The sequence below is a fragment of the Cheilinus undulatus genome, linkage group 8 (genome assembly GCF_018320785.1).
Source record: "Cheilinus undulatus linkage group 8, ASM1832078v1, whole genome shotgun sequence".
Classification (NCBI taxonomy): Eukaryota; Metazoa; Chordata; class Actinopteri; order Labriformes; family Labridae; genus Cheilinus; species Cheilinus undulatus.
The window spans coordinates 5776918-5801544 of NC_054872.1; the positions used below are offsets into that span (position 1 = coordinate 5776918).

General features: G+C 39.3%; 1 protein-coding gene across 2 annotated transcripts in view; it reads left to right on the forward strand.

Moving 5' to 3' along the window:
- The window catches only part of pomgnt2 (protein O-linked mannose N-acetylglucosaminyltransferase 2 (beta 1,4-)), a 42429-nt gene that overhangs the window by 10337 nt on the left and 7465 nt on the right, over nucleotides 1-24627 (forward strand). Inside the window, exon 2 of one of the 2 annotated variants that reach the window (XM_041793899.1) lies at nucleotides 5271-5377. The exons of the other annotated variant lie outside the window; for it this stretch is intronic. The gene's annotated coding sequence lies outside the window, so the exon portion shown is untranslated. The remainder of the gene's footprint in view (nucleotides 1-5270; nucleotides 5378-24627) is intronic. 2 annotated transcript variants of the gene reach the window in all.

The window sequence follows — 24627 nt, forward strand, 5'->3', positions numbered from 1 at the left end:
TATACATATTGAACGAAAAAACTCACTAGATATCTGCATTTTGAGTAATTTGAGTTTATAAATTCACCAGGAGGCTGCCATGCGCTGTGACGTCACAGCTCCGTGGCGCTCGCCGTTTCTGTGCTGTAACCGCTGTTGCATACTGGCAGCCATAGACGCAGCACATCTTACACACGGAGAATTCAAAAATTTAAGGTCTCTTCTATTTTTTATTTGCATCACAAGCGGTTATCTGTCTATCTAGACAGGAAAACGATAAATGCAGAGCCATACTTACCTACTTGTAGCAAATATTTGTGTCCATATCTGCAGAATATGTTTGAAATTCTTTTCCTGATGAACCTGTTGAAGGCCACAAGCTAAATGCATCTGTTTACTAAAGTTGTTCCCCGAACTTCTACTATTTATGAAGCTTTCTGTTTCCACACAGTTCAGGTAAAGATAAACACAGAACCAAAGGACTTCCGGTTTGCGCTTTTCAAAGTAAAAGACCACTTTAGCATTTCTATGGAGAAACTCTGTTTGTATGTACATACCGCTTTTATTTTGAAAAGCTCCTGGCACACCTCCACTATGTGCTGAATCAGTCACTTGCACAGAGTTTTTTTTAGGTAAAACGTAGGAGGAATGACAGAGCTGTGACAGCAGGGAGACAAAGCCAACATGCAGCAAACTCGTGCCTGTGTTTCTATTGAATACAGTAAGAGATTTTTACAGGGCAGAAAAGGTGACCTGTTGGACAAACTCTGATCTGATTTCATGGAGAGAAAATATTGAGGTACTAGGAGTGTTACACCAAAAAAAAGTGTTTTAAAAACCACTGGCTAAATTGTTGTTTTGAACATCAGTATCATTTCAGCCCTTATTTTCACAAATGGTGCATCTCAAATTATCAGAAATATTTAGACACTTAACTTAGAAGTAGATTCATGACCAGGTGTGGTCTGTTCCACCGTAAGTTCAAGACAAATAATGGTCTGTAGAGGATTTCAAGTAATGAATTTACCCTTTCTCTATTTCCCTCTATGAGAGCTACTCTCATCTCAAAGATGGTGGATATCTTTGTTTATTGTTTGCAGATTATGGAGAATTTATTGTCCTAAATGTTAACTATTTAAAAAGTACAATAGAAATCCTGTTCAGGTCTAGGGTAACTGGATTCTAAGTCAAGCTGAACAATTTGGGAAAATAATCAAAATGTAATATTTTCCTTGATTATTATTTCGTTTTTTATTTCTTGAAAGGTTTTTCATCTTCTGTATTTTCCAACAAACACAATAAATCATTCTATATTACAACCAACACAATTATAGATTCAACAAGAGCTGAACAATTAAAAAAAAAGAAAATCTAGTGATGATTTTTCATTTTGGATATGAATTGTTTTAAATTGAGTAATGATTTTTTATGTCAGTCTCATATTTAATAAGAAAAAAGTGAAAAATTGAAAAAAGTTGGATTTTTTTGTTGACAATTATAAAAAGTGATACTTGAATGATTGCATGATTTGCAATGCAAAACATCTCTGCTGCAAAACAAGTTTTCAACTGGTATTTAGGCACAGATTACAAGTTAAAGAAATATTGCACTCGACAATTTGAAAATTACAGAGGGCCATATTTTTTCAGTTCATTTTCCAGCGCTAGTTCAGAAATTGTCACAGATTCTTTTTGCAGTAAGTTCTTGAAAAGCAGTGACCCAGTGCAATAGTTTTCAGGCATTTTAGGGACTTGTACTGCCTAAAGATTCGGGTTTCTCACTGTCTTAATATTTTATTTGGCCTGTCTTAGGTGTCAAGGACAAAGAGGATTGACTTTGTAGAGGTTTCAGCCATCAGGCTAGCCATTCAGATTCACCTATTAAGGTATCAATCTTTATTTGTCAGTGGTTCCAAGTGGATCTCACAAACCTGGCTTTGCCAGTGTGGGGCAAACTAATGCTTTGCAGCTTAACTTAATGCTGACACACTAGTGCTTATTTTGTTGACTAAAACTATGACTAAAAATGTTTGTTGACTGATTTTTCTCATGTATTTGCTTATAGCGCCACATGTCCTGCTTATGCAGCTTATGGAGGAAGACGGGAGCCTTTAAATGCGGAAGTACCTGTATGAAAAGACAGACATGATCAACCCCAAAATTCACAGCATGAATATGAATATCCTACTTTGAACACTTTTTTGTTGACTTGACATTTATCTGCTCAACTTCCATGAAACCAGCAGTCTGCAACTGAACTGACAGCTGAACTGAATCATAGGCAGCACCATCGGCTGGCTTGGTTCAAGCTAGCTGATGGTGATTGTATACACACATAATGTTGAGGTTACTACTACTGCTGCTGATTGTTCCTCTAACCAGGCCCAAACGGTTCAGACGGGAGCTTTGCAAGATGGATTCGCCAGTGAGAAACACGGAAATGGGCATATCCATCTGCTTTGCAAGGTTAATAATTATCAAAACATTTCTTCACTGAGTGCAATCCCTATGTAGTATGCAGAAATCACTTCTTGCCCCCCATCGGGAGTTCTCTGCTGCAGCATGACATCATCTGCAAAGAACCTATATGAGGTCACAAACATTATAAAAATGGACGGGATGCAGCAACTAAGAGCTTAGGAGTGAGAGCATCCTGCATTGGTATTCTATTTTTGTCCCTCTCTGAAATATTGCCTGTTGTCCCGAGGAGTGCTGAAGTGTTTGGCTGTGGTGTTTTTAGAGGATGCCCTTCTCACTTTGTTCTTCTTTGTCTGTCTGTCACTTCTGCACACAAACACACTAACACACAGTCTGCAGATTGTCCACATCAGCCTCTGTTTCTCCTGTGTCCGTAGGGAGAAGAGGCGGTGTAGGGAACAGTCTTCGTCTTATATCTGCAGTATTTCAGGAGGTATACTGGCTGCTGTAAGTGAATGATATAGAGAAGGGCGAAAAAGTTATTAAGTAGCAGGCTATCAATCAGGAAAGTAATCAGTCTCACTTTGGAACAGGCGAGTAGTCAGACATGAGATGTGTCTAACACAGACTAGGGGCGTTTTCTGACACTCACTGCCGCTCGTTAACGCAGCAGACAGCCTAGTTTTCCTTCACAAGACTGGATGGCATAGCGCCACTATTATTTAATAGAACTGTGTGTATGTGCCTGTCTGTCCAAACATGTTCCAGAAAGAAATGCTAAGTGAGAGAGAGGGCAGGAGACTTGTCTTTGTATAGCACGATAATGGCTGCTGGGCCATTAATTCTCCAAAGTGCCACACTGAGCTCCAGGCAGCTTGATCCAACCTGACAGGCCGCATTTGGTCCACGAATAAAGATGACAAAGAATAGGGACACATCATCGCTGCCAGAGGAGAGCCGCAATCAAGCAGCTAAAAGAAAATAAAGCAGGTAGAGAGAGGGAGCAGAAAGACCGAAGAGGTACTGATGATGACTTTATTTCCTCTCTTGGTTCTGGTATTGACCAGGCATGTCAGGGCTTTCCAAGGTGATTTAAAAGGGGGAATAAACAGAGATGGGGGGGTTAACGCAGACGAGGGGGGACGGTTAGTCCCAAAGAATGATGAACATTCGGGGCCTGAATGAGCTGCCACAGCACAGCGCAGCACAAACGCCACCACTCCCCTCCATCAGCTTTGGCTTTCCAGGATTCTCATTAAAATGCATTAGACTCTATAGGCCGCCCTGCACTGCCTTCCACCACATCATTGGGGTGCTTATCATCTCCAGAGCAAACAGATATGCTAACCAGTAACCCTGGGGAAGCTGGAGCTTCAATGTAAGCCTGGAAGGCAGCATTGAGAGAGCGGTGACTGACAGTTTACAGAGTGTAGAGGTCTTAAACTGATTTTATAAGGAACATGACAGTTACAGGTCAGTAGATTTTTCTCCTAAAGCCTTAAGTAGAGCTACCTTTACAGAGGAGTTTATCTACAGTGCTTCAGAATAACACCTCTGTTAAAAAGAATCCAATTAAACCCTGCCAGACATTGAAGACAATCATGAAAATGTGGCACAATGTGAATTAACCTCGAAAGCGAGAAGTTTTCCTTACTTCAAAGAGCAAAACGGCCCTATTTTTAGCAGTGATGTGCAAGAGGAAACATTACAGACTAGACTAAACTCGAATGAAAGAAGCTCTTTTAATATGTTATGATGCAATTATGTGGTGTCAGCTTGTAACTCAGTTTCAGACCAAAAGAGAGAGGGATTTTATGCAGAGAACAAGTTCTGCTTTGCTTTTTACAGCATCCATTTCAGCTTGGGGGTAGAAAGCAAATCTTGTTGGGCATTTTTCAAAACCTGAAAATAAGGAATGCCCCAATACTGATGCTGATAACGATCACTGATTGGCTGATACAGACCATTTTCCACGAGGATCTGGCTGCAGACCTCTATGGTGGGGCGTTCAGCAGCAGACCTCTACACTGGGGCGATGACGTACACTATATTGCCAAAAGTATTCACTCACCCATCCAAATAATTGAAATCAGGTGTTCCAATCACTTCCATGGCCACAGATGTATAAAATCAAGCACCTAGGCATGCAGACTGTTTCTACAAACATTTGTGAAAGAATGGGTCGGCACTGTGATAGGATGCCACCTGTGCAACAAGTCCAGTGGTGAAATATCCTGGCTCCTAAATATTCCACAGTCAACTGTCAGTGGTATTAAAACAAAGTGGAAGCCGTTGGGAACGACAGCAACTCAGCCACCAAGTGGTAGGCCATGTAAAATGACAGAGTGGGGTCAGCGGATGCTGAGGCACATAGTGCGCAAAGGTGGCCAACTTTCTGCTGAGTCAATGGCTACAGACCTCCAAACTTCATGTGGCCTTCAGATTAGCTCAAGAACAGTGCATAGAGAGCTTAATGGAATGGGTTTCCATGGCTGAAATGTCATCGCCGTCTCACAACAGCTAGTAGATTTCCATGGCAATGGCTGAGGATTGAAATTAACGGTAGAAATTTACTGAAAATTGATACTGAACATAAGGTATTTTCACAAAAAAATAAAAATGCTAATAGAGAAAAAAGTTTTGTGTTTTTAGTGGTAAATAGTCTACATTTTTGTGTCTATCATCACTTATTTTTGCTGAAAGATGATGGTCTCATGTCTTGTAATCCTCATAGGGGGAAAGTTCCACTGTTTTGGATCCTTAACATTTTCTTCCAGATCAAATGCTTTAGTTGAAACCTACAAAAAATGGCTTTAAAGAGTTTTTATATGTGTTCCTGTGCTCTTCTTGTTTGTCCATCATGTGTGAGAGCAGCAACCGTCATCGTCCCAGTGTAGAGGTCTGCTGCTGAATGCCGGACCACAGAGGTCTGCTCGAGGTCTGCAGCCAAGTGCCTCTCCCATTTTCGGCTAGCCGCTGAGGTCAGTCCTACAGATGGCTCTGTCTGTGTCTGAGTAACTGACTGACTGAGTGATCCTGCTTTCAGAGTCATACCATACAGAGTTGGGTTTGCTTGTACTAAAAGTCACCAGTAATGGCTGCCTCCACTGTGCTAACTAGAGCCATGCATACAGAGTTGTGCTGCGGGCGGGGTTTAGTCTAATGGCTGCCTTCATTGCTGTAAAACCTCAGATGTAGCTTTAGCACTGTGTCCGTTTTACTAGAACTGCACCACTTTTCTGTATGAAATAAAGATTAAAAACAACCCTGTAAGCTTTTCATGTTGGGAAAGCTGTTTTCACTCATCTGCTGATCTGCTTTGGCATGAGTATATGAAAGTTAAGGAGGACAGGGTTTCTTGCTCTGTGAAAGCTTGTATACAATGGCTGCTAGTGGAGTGATTAGCTCGGACTTAGCTTCAGTGGCTCTTTTGTCAGAACTGGATAACATTCTTTATTAAAACAAGCACAGAGCACTGTTTTTGCTCTCCTGCAGCCTGTTGCACCAGCTATGCGTAAGTTCTGCCTTAAGTTATGATGTAAAGTGTAAAGTTATGGTGAAACTAGTTAAGTTCTAACTTAAGCTGTGTCATTGTTCAGTTGCACCACAGAGACATAAGGTTGATCTTAACTAGTAGAGATTTATGTCCAAACTAACCAAAATATTGTCTTAGATATGACGTTTTCTCTTACTTTAACCAATTACTGAAAAGCATTTGTTAACCCTGTGTTTGCTACAGATGCTAACGGCTAAAAATAACATTTGCTAACTGCCGTTAATCATCAAACAGCATCCAGTGTGGATGAAAAATATGACAAGGCATTTTGCCTATGTGGGTATTGTGAAGCCTACAGCCTAAACCTAGAGCCAGTAACACTGACATCGAGTGGTGAAAACGCTAATAACATGAGATGATATAAGAGTGGACGGCAGAAATGATCTCCACTCATGGAAAACAACAGTTATTGATCATGGAGAACGCAGCGCTGACTCCAAATTTCCGGTAAAATCCTCAACTGCTGGTTTATCACGTCTTTAGAGCTATCACTATGACAACCATATACTACGGAGGATTTTACACCTAGTGGGAGTTAGGTGTGAGATTTAAGTTATAACTTAGGCCTACGTTGAAACCGTCATGGCTGGTGCAGCAGATTAAATGTTAGGAGAGCATAAACTCTGTCATAAGAACTTATGTTCAAACTAGGCTACGTTTGGATTTACATACAGCTGGTGCAACCCATAGCTGGTCTGTTTCAGCATGGGTCTGCGATCATTATGGTGGACTTGTTCTGTATATCCAGGGCCTGCTGTTGAGGTAGCTGTTAGCTTGGACGTCGCTGTAGGAACGTTGCTTTTTAATCGGAGCTGGACCAATTTTCTTGTTAAAACCTGAGCACAGAGCCACACTGAAAGCTTGTCTTGGCAGAGGAGATGTTTTGCACATCTCTTTTAGTGATGTGTACCCTCCCTGCGCAAAAGAGCACAGAAAATATTCAGAATATTTTCTCCTTGTCGTTCTGCCACAGCTATTAGTGCTTCTGAAGGTTTTCTAAAAAGTCCTTCCCTTCCCAAACATTTTCTATGGGAGCATTCCCAGATATTCATGCAATGGATATGAGTTGATGTGGCGCTCTGATCAGCCCTATGTTTGTTGTTCATGTGGAGTGTCCTCAGCTCTGGTTTTGACTTTTTATTTGAATGTTAACAGAATTAGTGTCAGAACGAGTGCATGAATTTCATCATCCTGAAATCATCCTTGAAGAAGCCACAGCCCTTGCATGTATTAAATCTCTTGTAATTATTAGCCTGTTAGGAATGACAGTCAGTACAAAGTCAGATGTTGATGTAACTGGGCTAATGCAGGGCTGGGTGTGCTGCTAACTCAATCACACAGCTGTTATTATACTGAGCCTGCTTCATGTGGATCATGAACTACGATAATTTAATTTAGAAGAGAAACTTTCATCATTAAGCAAGCTTCTAATTATTTTTACATCAGATGACCAAAATTAAAATCAAACGGGATCACTGAAAGTTATGAGCAGAGAAAAACAGCATAATTTAGCAGCCCTGAAGAGCTTTTACCTCTTTGACTCAGGCTATACACTCGCCCATTTTGGGCTCAGATGATTAAGGGGGCGAGGCCTTTGTCAAGGATTATTTGTCCAAATAATCCTCAAGTGTGTGGTTTTTTTTTACTGCTCCTAATCCAGTTGAGTCTCCTTGATTTTCACTTGTAAATGTCAGATGTATGTGGATCTTTCAGGTAGTTTTAGAGACCATTAAATTAATTTGTGCATTCTTTAAAATAGTTAAGATTTAAAAATGATGCCAGGCTTTAGCTTCCATTGGTGAAATAAGAAACAGGTTTTCTGTTGAAGAACCTTAAAAAATAAATGTGGAATAAGCAGCAGCATTAGCAGCTATCTGTCAGATTTAGTGAGTAGTTTGTTAAAACAGTGCTGTTAAATGGACTGTTGTTTATGTGCCAGTGAGATGACTAAACACTTTTTCATTGTCTGTCAGTAGAAAATGGTTTTAAAAGCTCATTTACACAGAACCCTAACACGATAAGAGGCATTCATCATCAGGAGTTCAGAGCTGACTGAGCGGAGTTCCATTAAAATGAAGTCCTCTGGACCTTAAATGTCCCTCAGACTGAGGAGCTTTGTTTAGTGTAGAAAAATGAGAGATTTTCAGACCAAATACTGCATATTGAAGTCAGTTAGTAGCTTATTTCTGATTAAATCTAAAGTTTAGCTTAAAGTAAGAATAAAGATGTCATTGTTTTTGTAAATCCCAAAGTGGGTTATCTCTCAATGTAGAGCTCAGCCAGTGTCCTAGTGGAAAAATGTCGTGTCAACATCAGTATCATCTCTTATTTTTACTGAAAAATGGGTATTTGTGAATCAGTGAAACTGTGAAACAGTCCACATTTTGTTGTCTGGATGGGAGCAAATGCTGCTCTAAAACAGGGGTGTCAAACTTAGTCACAGCAGGGGCCGGATTCTGGATTCAGGAAAAACCTGAGGACCTAACAGGGTCCCCTTTTTAACCATAAACTGTCAACCTTGTTTCACTGGTAATAAAACATGGAAATAAAACGTTGCACTGATGATAAACAATTTTGACTTAAAAAGTTAAAAAGATAAGTTTATAAAGTTTATAGAGTGGTTAAAGCGTGCGCCATGTACGCAGGCGACCCGGGTTCGAATCCGGCCCGTGGCACCATCTCCTGCATGTCTCTCCCCGCTCTCTTCCCTGTTTCTGACTCCATCCACTGTCCTATCCAATAAAGGCAAAAAGGCCAAAAATGAATCTTTAGAAAAAGGTCAAAACATGAAATTGATATTGAAGAATAATGTTTTTTTAATGGCAAATATATTTGAAAGAAGTCAAAATCATGAGTTTAAAAGGTCAAAATATGAAATAAATTTGTTTTCATGAAATTAAAAGTAAAAAATACGATTCAAAAATTTTCATTGTGAAGGTCAAAGGTCAAACTATGTGATTATGAAGTCAAAGTTTGGATTTAAAAATATGAGAGTCCTGATTGTGAGATGCTTAATTGAAAATATGAAATTAAAACACAAATTTATTTATTTTCCCACATTCCTGACTTCTTTTCTAAATATTTTTACTTCTTACTTTTTCAGACTTTGTGACTTAACAAGGATATCTTAAATCATCAAGGATAAGTTCACATTTTTATACTTGAGGAAATCTCCAGACCTCACGCTGATGGGCCAGTTATAACAGAAATATGAGATCATCTTGCAGGCCGGATTAAACTGTTCCACGGGCCAGATTTGGCCCCCGGGCCTTGAGTTTGACACCTGGGCTCTAAAACTTCTATCTATTATTCAGCATTGATAGTTCCTTTCCAGATGTGTAAACTGCCCACGACATAGACACTAATGTAACCCCGTCCCATCAGAGATACAGGCTTTAGAACTGTGCTCTAAAGACAAGCTGGATGGTCCCTCTCCTCTTTGGTCCACGGTACCCGGCCTACGTTGTCTTCAAAAAGAATGACAGATTTGGTTTAGTCTGACAACAGTTTTCCACTTTTCTCAGTCCATTTTAAATGGCCCAGAGAAGATGGCAGTATTTCTGGATGGTGTTCACATATGGCTTCTTCTTTGCGTGATACAGTATTCATATATTTGTGGATGGCACGGTTAACAGTGCCGACAGACGATGGGTTTGGGAGTGTTTATGAGCCATGCAGTGATTTCCAGTACAGAATCATACCACTTTTTAATGCAGTGTCGCCCGAGGGCCAAAGATCACGAGCATCCATTGCTGATCTTAAAGGAACCCTGCATGATCAGACAAATCCACCTTATTGAATAGATATTTGTATCTCTTATATTTGTATCATAAAACTCACTAGATGTCTGCATTTTGAATAAACCTAAGCTTATAAACTCACCGGGAGCCCGCCACATTTTGGTCTGCACTGGTAGTGTGATGTCACTTGGCCGGAGCGCTCCTCACTGTTATTATGCCTTAACCCAATGGTTCCCAACCCTTTTTCCGTTGAGTCCCCTCTTCACATAACCAAAAGCCACACGAGAAAGGGACTTATTGCTGTCAAAACTACACATCAGTTTGAATTGTTTTCATCATTTAAAGCCAACCACAACAGCCAAAAATGCTGCTGTAAGTCCCAAAAAGTGTTTGAATGAACCATTCACGTTTTTTACCATGTTTTGACATAGTTTTAATGACCTTCATTTTAACAACCTCACAGCAGACAGACCCTCATGCCCCCCTCTGGCGCAGAGATTTCAGGGGAATTTTGAGACTTGAGATTGTGTATACCTTTTCTGCGCAGCACGAGCAGTTATTAGTCAAACTAGACAGAAAAATGATAAATACAGGGCCATATCTACCTTGCTGTAGCAAATATGTACGCCCACATCGATGGAATATGTTTGATATCTGTTTCTTGATGAAGCAGATGAAGGCCACGACTAAAATGTGTCTCTTTAATAGAGTTGTTCCCAGTCTTAATTTCATTGACTAAAGCTATGACTGAAATGTCGACAGCTTTTTTCCATGACAAAAACTAGACTAAAAATAAAAAGGATACAGATAACTAAAATGTGACTAAAACTGCAATGCATTTCATTTAAAGACTAAAACTAAGACTAAAATTAAAAATAGCTGCCTAAATTAATTCTGGTTGTTCCCCAAACTTCTACTATTTATGAAGCTTTCTGTTTCCACAAGGTTCAAAATGTTGCAGGTAAAGATAAACACAGAACAAAAGCACTTCCTTTATGCACTTTTCAAAGTAAAAGTCAGCTTTAGCAATTCTTTGAGGAAATTCCTTTAGTACATAATGCTTTTATTTTGAAAAGCTCTTGGAACGCCCCCATTACAGACCAACCCGGAGAAACACCAGAAGTTGAGTAGCCGCCATTACTGTGGTGGACTCTCGCCATGCATTCTAATGAAAGTTGACTTGTAAAGTGAAAGTTTATGATTTTGCCATGACTTTTAATTCAATTTGATTTTACTCAACAAATTAGAGGACATGGTACACAACATATGGATTTCACAGCTGATTCAAAAATCGTCACAAACTTAAGATATGTACGTAATTTGCACCTATTTGATAAACTATGTTTTTGCTAGTACATATTTACATACAGTTTTATATTATTACACTAACTAATTTGAATATAATGTCATTAAGTCTCGTTCACGTATGCTGGGTTTATGTTAGACAACATTGTTTTTTCGGACGTTATGACACGTAACTACTGAGCAAATAAAGATATGATCGTCCAATCTGTCCAGCTGGAAAATAAGCCAGTTGCAAAATAAATGGCAAATAATTACGTATTTCATATTTTATTTCCTAAAGAAGCATTAGTTAAGGGTTGAATTCTAATATAAACTAGAAGTTATTTATCTATGACCTGCATTTTGTGTGAGAGGTAGGCTACTCCGTCCTGCAGTGCTAAGCTGCACATGGCTAATTAAATATTCATGAGATCAACAGGAAGTAGTGGGGAGTTGACATATAAACTATGCAGGATAATCGGCAGTATGGAAGGATTCTGAATCAGCCAAGAATGCAGGGAATAATGAAGCAGGAATAAGGAGGATTAAAGACAGCTAGTGACACAAACATGGAGCAGTAGCAGCTGAGTGAAGAGACTGGGTTAGACTCGGGATAAAGCTGGACTGAACTTCGAAGAGTAGGCAAATCTACCTGTGGCCAATTCTCAAAAATGTTGGACTGTATTTAAAATGGATTTGAGTTAACAGGAAGGAACAGATGTTTTTGGCTGTGGAGGACAGCACTGACTTGTTTACATGAAGCTGGTTAGCATGATCAGAGCTAACGCTAACCACTCCAGGCTAACACCAGGTGGGAGTGGACACCGCAGTTCCACCGCAGTAATGGCGGCCGCTCAAGATGGCGGTGCCCACAAAACAGCCGTAGGATTGGTCTATACACTGAATCAAGTCACTCGGTGGCCTCCTGCTGAGTTTTTAAGTTCAAATTTACTCAAAATGAAGATATCTGGTGAGTTTTTTTGTTCAATATAAATATGAGAGATACAAATATCTATCCAACTAGATGAACTTGTGTGATCATGTTGGGTTCCTTTTAAGCCATGTCTCTTGCACACAGAGATTTCTCCAGATTCTCTTCAATGATATTATGGATTTTAGATGGTGAGATATTCAAATTCTTGGTCATTTTTATGTAGAGGTACATTTTTATGAAATTGTGTTGCTGCCATCAAATAAAAAACATCTAATCCTTTTTCATGAAACGGTAAAATGTCTCAGTGTCATCATCTATTGTGTTGCATATTTTCAGTTATGAATGAATGTGGATTCATGAGATTTGCTAATTATTGCATTCTGTATTATTTACATTTGACAAAGCACTGGGGTTGTACTTTATATGTGAAGCGGGGCTGTGAAATATGGTCTAATAATCACATTCATTTATTTTACCGTCATGTTACTTTTATTTTGGAGGCCATTTTTGTGATTTGAGTTAAAATTCAATTAATGTTGCAACTCTATTTGGAGATATCTCTGACTCACAGATGGTGAAACACCATAAATCTCTGCTGCATATCAGGGGCAAGAAACTTCCTCAATATTTTCCTGAAACTACAAACTGAATTGTCCTTATCCCTTCCTGTGAACTCAGTAAACTTCATGGTTCTCATGGGACAGTTTCAGACGCAGATGAGATGGTTTGTCCCTGTGTACCTGAAAGTGAATTTTCTATTTTGTTCTGCCAGTGTCCCCCTAGAGACTCTGCTTTATACTGCTTTACTGCAGAGTTCTGACTTATTTGTTGTCACTGGACTAATGCAGTTTACTGCTGCATGTAAATGGGACTGTTACAGGACCAGACAAACATGTTCTCTTATTTCCAGTCTTAATCTAATCCCGTCAGTTAACCTGATTTCTTTAGTGCTTGTAATAGCAGTGACAGGGAGCATGTATCTGTCAACAGGCAGCTGGGAGTTGAAAGTAAAACCAGAGCTGAGTGATTCTTCTTTATTTAGTTTAGCAGTATGTGAAACTGTGATTTAGAGCCCAGCCCAAACAGAGAATAAAAATAAGGTAATGGCTCTTCATTATGTGAAGGTGCCTTCTTATACATTTTTTCTGCCAGTAAACAACAGAAAAACAGCACAAAAGGCAATGTGTGACCGGAATAATAATAGTGAGAGAACTGAGCCAACCTAGAGTTGTATCTGTAAAGAAAACAGTTTAAGCAAACAAAGTGAGAACACTTAGGACAAAAGGCTTCAGTTAACATCATATCTAGCCACCAGTCCACACATGGGAGTTTTATTTGATCTTAAATGTACCAGTGATGTCAAAAGAGCATAAATATAAAACCAAAGCTACTAAATGAGGCAGGGCAGAATGATGCGTCTGAGACAGGGCCAGTTTTAGTCATCTGGAGGCCCAGGGCAAAGACCAATATGACGCCCCTCCCTCTTTGGCTAAAAGCATCAATAATGTGTGGAACAAAATTGGAAACCATCTCTTCTATGCTAATAAAGCCACAGAAGTACAGTCAGTGCCCCAATGTGAGATATAAATACCCAAATAGCCAACCATCATTCATCAGCTCTTTGAAAGACACCTCATAACTCAAACTCAGCAGATTCTAATATCTTATAAAATCTTTAGGCCAGGTGGAACTCTCATAACGCTGGTGTTGTGCCAAAATCACCACTTTTCAAGGAGTGAAAAAAGCCATATTGCGACTTTTTTTTTTTTTGTTATGGCATTAAAATTAGTAAAAACCCACTGACAGATGTCAAGATTTGGATTGTGGTTCTGGTTAAAGTATTTTTAAGTCAATGTGGCTCTTTGGTAGAATAAGGTTGAGTACCACTGCAGTATAAATACTGTGGAAAAACTCTATATTCAATATGGTGGGTATCAACGCTTGACAGAGCAACAGTAACCAAGGGGGTGTGGCTTAGTCAGTGGGTAAAGTGGGCGGGGCTACTTATGGAACATCAAAGGAAGTCCGTGCTTTGATGTCAAGATCGATGACCAGTCTGCTATAAATGCCAGCAGAATCCCTCAGAGCTTCATAGTTATCAAATCTTACTGTTTACAGTGAAAGTTCATCGCTTTAGTCGTTCTGTCAGCAAACACTGACTGTCGCCTTACAGCAGCAACTTTTACAAAACTTTCACATCTGAATGATTAATTTCAACAAGGCAATGGAGAGAAATTCTAGAAGAAAATCAAACCAGAGGAAGAGGAGAAACAAGGAGGCAGGTCACCAATCTGTTTCTTCAACTCAGGATGACGAAGTTACCCAGCTCAGGAGAGAAAATGCTCAACTGACAGAGGAGCTAAATGACGCTCAACATTTGGTTCATGTCATTTACTTCAGATGGGTTTATGCAGAACAGAGAGCTGCAGCTCTCAGTGATCACCTGGGGAAGACTGATGCTGACCTTTTCCATGCAAGAAAGAAAGTGGAGCGTTTAGAAAGGGAGGCTCAGCAAAGACGCAACCAGCAGAGGTCAGCTGATGCGTTCGTCCCAGTAGAAGAATTGGACGAACTGGTTACGGTGGTGACGGACGCTCATGACTGGATAACCTATGGCTGGGAACCGCCTGATAATGAAGAGGAGGCAGAGTGTGAGTTCCAAGAGTCTATGGGGAAGTTAAAGAGCGGCATCATAAACCTGAATGAGAAGCTGCAGCAGGATCAGAGAGCTTTAATCAAAAAAGCTTACAAACATGATTCCTGCACCACTGAAAAGGGCGGACACTGCAAGAAGAATCCAAAGGAGCAAACTGAAGTGGAGAAAATCAACCTTCATATTCAGACGCTCCAGATGGATCTCCTGAAACAAGCCCTGAGTGTGAGGTATCCAGCAAAGAAACCTCCACATAAGATCTACCATGACCAGTGGCAGCAAACAGATGAGCCGCAGGCCAACGAGGACCACAATGAAACATGTGCCTCCTCCATGGCCCAGTTGGATCAGGGGGACCACAGTGAAACATGTGCCTCCTCCATGGCCCAGTTGGATCAGGAGGACCACAGTGAAACATGTGCCTCCTCCATGGCCCAGTTGGATCAGGAGGACCACAGTGAAACATGTGCCTCCTCCATGGCCCAGTTGGATCAAGAGGACGTTAGTGAAACATGTTCCTCCTCCATGGCCCGGTTGGATCCAGAGGACCTTAATGAAGCCTGTTCCTCCTCCATGGCTGACCTGGATCCGGAAGACCTTAATGAACCCTGTTCCTCCTCCATGGCCCAGTTTGATCTGTTACAGGCAAACACGGAGGTCCCAGCTGCCGAACAGAGACTAGAGGAGAGGCTGCAAGAACAGCAGAGTCGATGGCAGCAGGAGAGACAATACTCTAACGACGCCCTGCATCTCCCCCAAGAAACCAAGGAGAAGAAGAGGAAAGAGTGGGAAGAGAAGGAGAGAGAGATGGCCAACAGGGTGGACGAGCTGGAGAGCAGGATGCAAGGCATGTTGGAGAAGAAGGCCAGGAAGAAGAGATCCTGGTTCAAACGACTCTTTTCATGCTTCAGCTCTTAATGGGGCCGTAATTAACTGCACAAAAACAATGGGCATTTTAGGGCTGCTCAGTCAATTTGATTTGAGATCATGACTACAGGATTACTCAGTGATTCTACAAAGTCTGTGTCACATGCTGCTATCAAACTCAGTCATGCTTAACAATCTAGAAAGAAGAAATAAATGAAAATAAATTAGTGGAAAGAACCAAATTTATAGAAATTAGAGATGCACAACTTAGATTTTAGCACATATCCAAAGCACTGATGTTTACTAAACTATTTCAACCAATTTTTAATACTTAGATGTAGTTTAGACCCAAAACATCAGTCCTTAAAACACACATTTCAGAGTCTAACCTAAAACTCCTCAAACGTATTTGTTCATAGGTACAGTACTGGCAGATTTTAATAGCCAAAGTATCTGTTGTGTAATGGCAGAAATGTTCATATCTGCTGATGGCAATAGTTCACTTTGAAGCTATTATCTGCCCATACTAATATCCCATATCCTACCAATAATCGTGCATCCCTAATAAGAATAATCGTCTCCAATGACCATGGATAAACAAAAGAATTTTTTTAACAACATGACAAAACCTATGGACAAAATGAGCATGACACATGTGACACAGCAATTGTTTAATCATGATTATCTTGTTTTTTGTGATCTCAGAGACAAAAACCTTAATTGACACGCCCTAATTTGCCCCAGTTGTGCATGTTGAATAATAAATTAAAAAAAAAAAAAAATTTCATTTATGTCCTGTTTCATATCTGTTGAGTTGACAAGTATTTTTAAGCCAATATAATAGATTTGATTGTTGATAAAGGGAAGATGTATGTTGTTGAATCCTGTCTTAATGCTGCAGTGTGGGTATAGAGCCCACAGATATCCATAAAGGTAGTCCAGTCAGTGAAATGGCCGTGCTGATGGTATCTCCTGTGGGTCAAACATAGAAGTTCCTCATGCAATCCCGTTTCAAAAATACTGAACTATCCCTTTAATGTTTTACATATGGCACTATTTTTGATGCATCTGAACTAACTCTGGATGTCCTGCTTTTCTTTCCAAGAGTCTGGAGGCTCTTTTCATCCTAGAAATCTATATAATGAGCAATAAATAAATGATTTAAAACATGAAAAAGTTCACTAATGCATTGTTGTCTTATAGGAATCTTAAGTATATATTCAATTCAATTTTCAATTCAAAATTTATTTGTTGTTCATTCCCTCATTTCCAGTGAAGTTGATATTACAAGCACACGAGCACAAGCAATACAAAACAACAGCCAAATACAACCAGTTAAAACCAGTAAAAACCAATCAAAACAACAACTGGAAACAAATTGACTAGAAACCAAGGTCCTAAACTCTGCAGGAGAGGGTAGGACTTAAATCTTTTGAGTTTGTTGGAGGGTGTTTGATGAGCTTGGAACATCTAAGGAAGATGCAGTTTTACCAAAGTCAGTGCAAGCTCAAAGAACTTATTAACCAATCAGTGGAGCGGATTATGTGACTGCTCGAACTCCAAACCAATGTCTGTTGTGCCCAAGGGGCCACCTCCGGTCCTAAAAAATGAAGCCAATGCGGAAGTGCAAAAAAGTGCTATACTGCGAGTGTCCACTTGAGGCTGGCTGCAGGAAAACCGGAAGTTCTGTCTGCACACATGTTAAACAGCCGGATTTTACACACAAAATAAACTGGTTTACAGCCTGGTTCAATACACCAAACCTGCCTCATTAACTAGTGTCTTATTGTGCTCCCATGGTACAGGGGGGGAATTTTTTGGTACCACGATTGTTTTGATTATATTTAGGAGTGGCAAAATGTGAAAATAATGGCACTTAATTGCAAAAGGCAGCTTACATGGGCAAAAAGTGGCAAAAAGGCAAAAAAGGGGGCAAAAATTGCAAAAAGCTGGATAAAAGTGTCAAAAATGGGCTAAAAGCAGTAAAAATAGTATTAAAGTAGCAAAAAATTGAAAATACAGCCAGTGGAAATAGCAGACAAAAATAGAATTTGACAATTAAGTTTGACAATTAAAGCCTATTGTCTAAGTGTGTGAAACAAACTGATTAATGTTACTTGCTATGGATCATTTCTGATGTAAAATTTTCCTTTTTAAGGTTTTCTGAGGTAATAATATTTTGAATTAAGACATAAAAGAGCCACAAATGAGCCACACGTTGAGTATCACTGAGTGAAAGAGTTACTAAACCACAGAATTTTGTCTGAGGTGAATGAAGCCAGAGATTTTTAAAAAGACGTCATAAACAGGGCTGCAGGGATAAGACATGCCTACTCACATGTTTGCAACAGCTGCAGCATCGTACAGTCAGATTTGGTTATCTATAACAGTGGTTCTCAACCTTTTCAGCCCACAACCCCAAAGATAAAGGTGCCAGAGACCGGGGACCCTCACTGTACCTGAAGGTGATGGAACATAGTCATGAATATTCTAGGATAGTCATGTGCAGACAATGCTGTCCATTCCTAGGAAAAAATGGGAGAGCTTCTCAGGGCCCAGCCAGCAACATCATGGTGCATTGTGTAGTTAAGCTGTGGTATTTTATATCTATTTTGAATAATAACCACTCTTATCTGAGAAAAAAAGTTTTAATTCATTCGTGTAGTAAGTAGCCCTCTAAAAATGCAAATACTTTTGTTAAAAAACAGAATTAAAATACATTAAAAATAGCTAAAATGGGTGAATCATGGCATAAAATGGTGGGAAGGTGGTGAAATTGGATTTCAAAAGTAGCAGAAATGGATTAGAAGTGGCAAATATTAGATATACAGTCGCTAGAAAAAGTATGCGAACCCTTTGAGATTTCTTGGATTTCTGCATAAATTGGTCATCAAATGTGCTCCGATCTTCATCTCATTCACAACAATAGACAAACACAGTCTGCTTAAACTTAGACTGCATAAAAACTATGTTTTCATGTTTTTATTGAACAAAACATGTAAACATTCACAGTGCAGAATGGAAAAAGTATGTGAATCCCCAGGCTAATGACTGGTTGACCCTCCTTTGGCAGCAGTAACCTCAATCAAACATTTCCTGTAGTTGCAGATCAGACCTGCACAACGGTCAGGAGGAATTTTAGACCATTCCTCTTTTCAAAACTGTTTCAGTTCAGCAATATTATTTGGATGTCTGGTGTGCATCACTCTCTTGAGGTCATGCCACAGCATCTCAATTGAGTTGAGGTCAGGACTCTGACTGGGCCACTCCAGAAGGCGTATTTTCTTCTGTTGAAGCCATTCTGTTGTTGATTTACTTCTATACTTTGGGTCGTTGTCCTGTTGCATCACCCATCCTCTGTTGAGCTTCAGTTGGCGGACAGATGGTCTTAAGTTTTCCTGTAAAATGTCTCAATAAAATTGGGAATTCATTTTTCCATCAGTGACAGCAATCCGTCCAGGCCCTGAGGCAGCAAAGCAGCCCCAAACCATGATGGCCCCTCCACCATAGTTCACAGCTGGGATGAGGTTTTGATGTTGGTGTGCTGTGCCTTTTTTCCTCCACACATAGCGTTGTGTGTTCCTTCCAAACAACTCAATTTTGGTTTCATCTATGGACAGAATATTTTGCCAGTAGTGCTGTGGAACAGCCAGGTGCTCTTTTGTAAACTTCAAATATGCAGCAATGGTTTTTTTGGACAGCAGTGGTGTCCTCCCATGAACGCCATTCTTGTTTAATGTTTTACTTATTGTAGATTTGTCAACACAAATGTTGGCATGTGCCAGAGACTTCTGTAAGTCTTTAACTGACACTCTAGGATTCTTCTTCACCTCATTGAGCATTCTGCGCTGTGCTCTTGCAGTCATCTTTACAGGACGACCACGCCTAGGGAGAGTAGCAACAGTGCTGAACCTTCTCCGTTTGTAGACAGTCTGTCTTACCGTAGACACATGAACATCAAGGCTTTTAGAGATACTTTTGTAACCCTTTCCAGCTTCGTGCAAGTTAACAATTTTTGATCGTAAGTCTTCTGAGAACTCTTTTGTGCCAGGCATGGTTCACATCAGGCAATGCTTCTTGAGAAGAGCAAACTCAAAACTGGTGTGTGTTTTTTAAAGGGCAGGGCAGCTTTAACCAACACATCCAATCTCATCACACTGATTGATTGGACTCCAGGTTGGCTGACTCCTGGCTCCAAATAGCTCTTGGAGAAGTCATTAGCCTAGGGGTTCACATACTTTTTCCACCCTGCACTGTGAATGTTTACATGTTTTGTTCAATAAAAACATGAAAACATATCATTTTTTGTGCAGTATTAGTTTAAGCAGACAGTGTTTGTCTGTTGTTGTGAATGAGATGAAGATCGGAGCACATTTGATGACCAATTTATGCAGAAATCCAAGAAATCTCAAAGGGTTCACATACTTTTTCTAGCGACTGTAAGTGGCACAAAATTAACAAAAAATAGCATAAATTGGTTAAAGTGGCAAAAAAGGGCATATTGAGTGGTAAAAGGGGATTAAAAAGTGGCTGAAATGGTGTTAAAAGTTATAAAACTAGGTGGAAATTTGTTGAAATGGGATGAAAAATTGATAGAAACTGGCAAGAAAGGTTTAGCTGAAGCAGAAATAGGCAGAAATGGGTTAAACTGGCAAAAATGTGGCATAAAAAGCTGTGAAGAGGGGTTAATATTGGCAATAATGAGTTAACAGAGCCAACAATATGTGGAGATTTGCAAGATTTGGTTTAGATGTGGCAAAAACAGTCAGAAAAAAAGTGGTGGAAAGGGTTTAAAATTGACAAAAATTGGCTTTTAGGTGACAAAAATGTGTTAAAATTGGTAAAATTGGTGGAAAGTGGCAACAGTGTAATTTCAAAAATATTCATTTTTTTTAAGGCATCTGGAGACCCTCTCTCAGTGTCTCGCGACCCCCAATGGCGTTCCGACCCCAATGTTGAGAACCTCTGATCTAGAATGACAGAAACATTTATGATAGACCTGCCATGAGTGGATAAAATGTTCAAGTCATTCTGATCAAGTCTTAACTTGACTCTACGATTTAAGGTGAGAGTGGTGGGATATATTTAAACTCCTAGGATGACAATCCATAGGGACAGAAACATTAGAATGATCAATAAATTGTGACCCGGAGCAGGTCCAGTGGTCAGCGCTTCTTATTTTTATATCTGGGATGTATAAGGATCTTCTTTTGCAGCATGAAGCACTAAGACGATCCTTGGACAGGCTGATATCTTGTGTTTCTGGCTACAGGCATCACGTTTGCATTTTTTGCACTTGGCTGCATTTTGATGTGCCGTTTCTCCTTCCGGTGGATTGGCTTTCAAAGTGTGACACATTGCACTGTCTCTATAAGAGGCTTCTCCTGCCTTTGTTGGTCACACCCAGGGTTTGCTGACCAGTATTTCACATGATGCTGAAACATAAGGTTGGAGAAGTATCAGTATGAGTGGGCTACTTCTCAGCACACACATTTATACATTGGTTATGGATATGAGACCATTCTCCAGAGAAAGCCCAGCTCAGGACCTAAATCTCATCTCACATCTGATTATTTTTTAAAACTGCTCTGACCTTTTCTTAATTTGAACATTTTTATTCTCGGGCTTGCTCCTTCACACTGCTGACGAGATACAAAAGCCACTTGTCTTCAAGGTCAGTTTAAATGACTGCACAGACTCGTGTTTGCAGAAATATGACAATGTCTGAGGCCCCATTCTGCTTTATTTTAACCCGCATGATTTAAAATAACCCTGACCGGCACAGGAGAGCAACGCCACATCCAGGTCTCTGTTTGGAGCATGTTAAATGCGGAGATGCAAATGAGGTTGTTCTGTGCGTGCCGTGGCGTCTCGTGGTGGCTTTGACATTTGGATGCTTTTGGTTGTCGGCTCGGGCGAATTGCAGAGGGCATTCGTGTATGTCCCTGTGGGATCCGGCGTGCAGAGAGAGGATTTGAGCAGCACTGCTGGCGCTGTTAGCCTCATACTGCCCTCGTCCTTGTGGAGCGAAGGAGCATGCAGGATGCAGGCCTAATGTTAGTCTCGCTGGCAGTTGTCTCTTCACACTTCATTTCACTTTATCCTGCGTGCTGCGTCAGCATCAAGGCGATACTCGGGTACATGGTGTCTGTGCTGCTTTGATTCACATCCTCTGTTGGTGACATTTTGTCAGAGAAAATATCATCAGCTTGTTTACAGTTTTGAAGTGCAGCAAATGGTTTTTGAAGAAATGAGGGCAAATCTCATCTTACTGATCTTCAGGACTTCTGTTTTTTTCTATAAATAAAGTGCATTTATTAGTATGTAAACACAATGCACTCGTCCTCATCAAGATTCACCTCTTCCTCTCAGCCTTGATTTTGCAAACAGCTTACCTAAAAGCTGTGTTAGTGTGATAGTAGCACAAATAAATCAGTAATGCTTTATTTATATAGCACCTTTAGAAACGGATGTTTACAAAGTGCTGTCACAGACAGAGCAGAGGCAGAAACTCAGGAGAACAAGGAATAAAACATCAACGGTCAGGACGAACAGACGTAGGTCGAAAAAATTCAAACGACAAGGTGAGAACAAAATGGAAACACAGATAAAAAGAAATAAGACACGTCATGTTTTACAAAGCAGTTTAGATAATAAAACAATACATTTAAAGACAATCATAAAAGAATAAAACACCAAATGTTAGAATATGAAATCACAGAGGAAATAAGGATTAACAGAGATGACTCAAAGATAATTTAAAAAATATTTAAAGGCCTTAAAGCACAGGTGTCAAACTCAAGGCCCGGGGGCCAAATCCGGCCCGTGGAACAGTTTAATCCGGCCTGCAAGATGATCTCATATTTCTGTTATAACTGGTCCATCAGTCCGGGGTCTGCAGATTTCCTCCAGTATAAAAATGTGAACTTATCCTGATGATATAAGATAACCTTGTTAAGTCACAAAATATGAAAAAGTAAGGAGTAAAAATATTTAAATAAGAAGTCAGGAATGTGGAAAAAAAATCATTTGTGTTTTAATTTCACATTTTTAATTTTGCATCTCACAATCAGGACTCAAACTTAGGATTCTGACTTTTTATTTCGTACTTTGAGCATTTAAGCTCAAAATTTCGACTTCTCATATAATATTTTGAGCTTTAAGATTCATAATTCTAATTTTTGAGTGATATTTTGACCTTTTTAACCAATTATTTTGTATTTTATCTCATATTTTCAACTTCAGACTTTGACTTCATAATCCCATAGTTTGACCTTTAGATTCACAATTTGAAATTTTGAATCATATTTTGACTTTTTGATTTTATGATTGTAAATTTTTATTTCATATTTTTACCTTTTAAACTCATGATTTTGACTTTCTTTTTAATATATTTGCCTTAAAAACACAATTTTTCAATTTCAGTTTCATGTTTTGACCTCTTTAAACTGACAAATTTTACTTTTCCCAGATTATGAGCCTTTAAACTTATCTTTTTAACTTTTTAAATGTCAAATTCATTTATCAGTGCCAAGTTTTTTTTTCATATTTTATTAGTGGTGAAATGAGGTTGACGGTTTATGGTTAAAAAGGTGACCCTGTTAGGCCCTCAGGTTAGTCCTGAATCCAGAATCTGGCCCCTGCCGTGATTGAGTTGACACCCCTGTTTTAAATGATGGCAGGACTGATAGCATTTCCTACAAAACCCTGAGTGTTAAAAATGCCAGCAATGTTGGGTGTTAAATTTAGAGAACTACCACGCTCTTACTCGAAAACAGCTCAACTTTTGGAAAAGCCCTGTGTTCGTCAGTGGCACTCCTCTCTCACTGACCAATCAAAATCGAGAAAGGCAGATTAAGGATAACAGCTTTGTCAACAGTAATGGCTTAAGATGTGCTAAAAGAGATGGATGTACAACCACTGATCATATAAACTGCTGACCATCAGTTTCATCAAATGCATTTCTCATGAATTTATCTTGACATACTGTGCAGCTGTGCCTAGGGCTGAAAAATGTAGGAAAATAATGTAACCCCCCCCCCCCATGACATCCAGTTAAATATTTCTAATTGCAATTATTTTGACTCATTGCAAATTCACTATGAATTTTTATATTGATGGGTGGGGAATGATGAATTGATGGCTATTTTTAATAGAAAAACATACAAAAGCAAGGAAAGAAGGGCCATTTTAGAAACAAACTAAAACTTGAATGTTTGCATGTTTGTTAACATCAACACCTCAAAAAATAGTGGAATTTTTGAAACAGGTTTTAGGTTGAAGAAAAATTGCATCTTCTGCAATTTGAAAATTGCCGTAGGACATATTGCGATTTAATGTAAATTTTGATTTATTTCCCAGCCCTAGTAGTGCTGCATAATTAATCTAATTACAGTTTAAATTCCAGGATGTGCCAGTACATAATCACAGAAAAGCTGCAGTTATTTTATATTAAATAGTTCTTGAAAGGTTTGCAAAAATGCCAGCAGAAAGGCCTTTAAGGTCATTTTTGGGCCTTTTTTTTTTTTGGAAAGAAAACGTACTTTTTGAAAATATAAATTCATTTTTAAAGCAGTTCTGTAAAAACTTCAGATCTGCTATGTTTTATGCTATATAACGTCTGCATATTTTTGAATTGAGAGATAAAAAAAAAATATTTTCCTTGATAACCAAGAAAGTAGACTCATTGTACCATTTATGTATCGTACCATACTCGCATTTCCAAAATAGCATAATTGTCCAATACAGTTGTGCAAACGTGCAGCACTGCTGTGAAACCAAACAGACATTTTGAGGAGATTTTCTGTTTTCATCAGCTGCTATAATGATGAAGGAATGCAGTTGGCTGAAAGTCACCAATTAACATGGTCACTAATTAAACCATAACACCAGATTATTATGTACATCTATCTATTATGTACATCAGAATCTAAATTAATGTACATGCATGGAAGAAAATCTAAATTAAAAATGAGGACCCAGTGCATGAGAATTATGTTCAACAGTTCATTAAAAATGAGGCATGACCTCTAGCTAAGTAAGTGAAGATAGGATCTGGTTATAAGGAGGGAAATGACGGTTGGAATGAGGAACTGAAGTCATGGCCTGACTGTTCACAATGGACCAGAACCTAAACAAGCTTTTAGTGACTGATTTGAATCCAATCTTTAAAAAAAATCACAGTATTTTGTGATGAT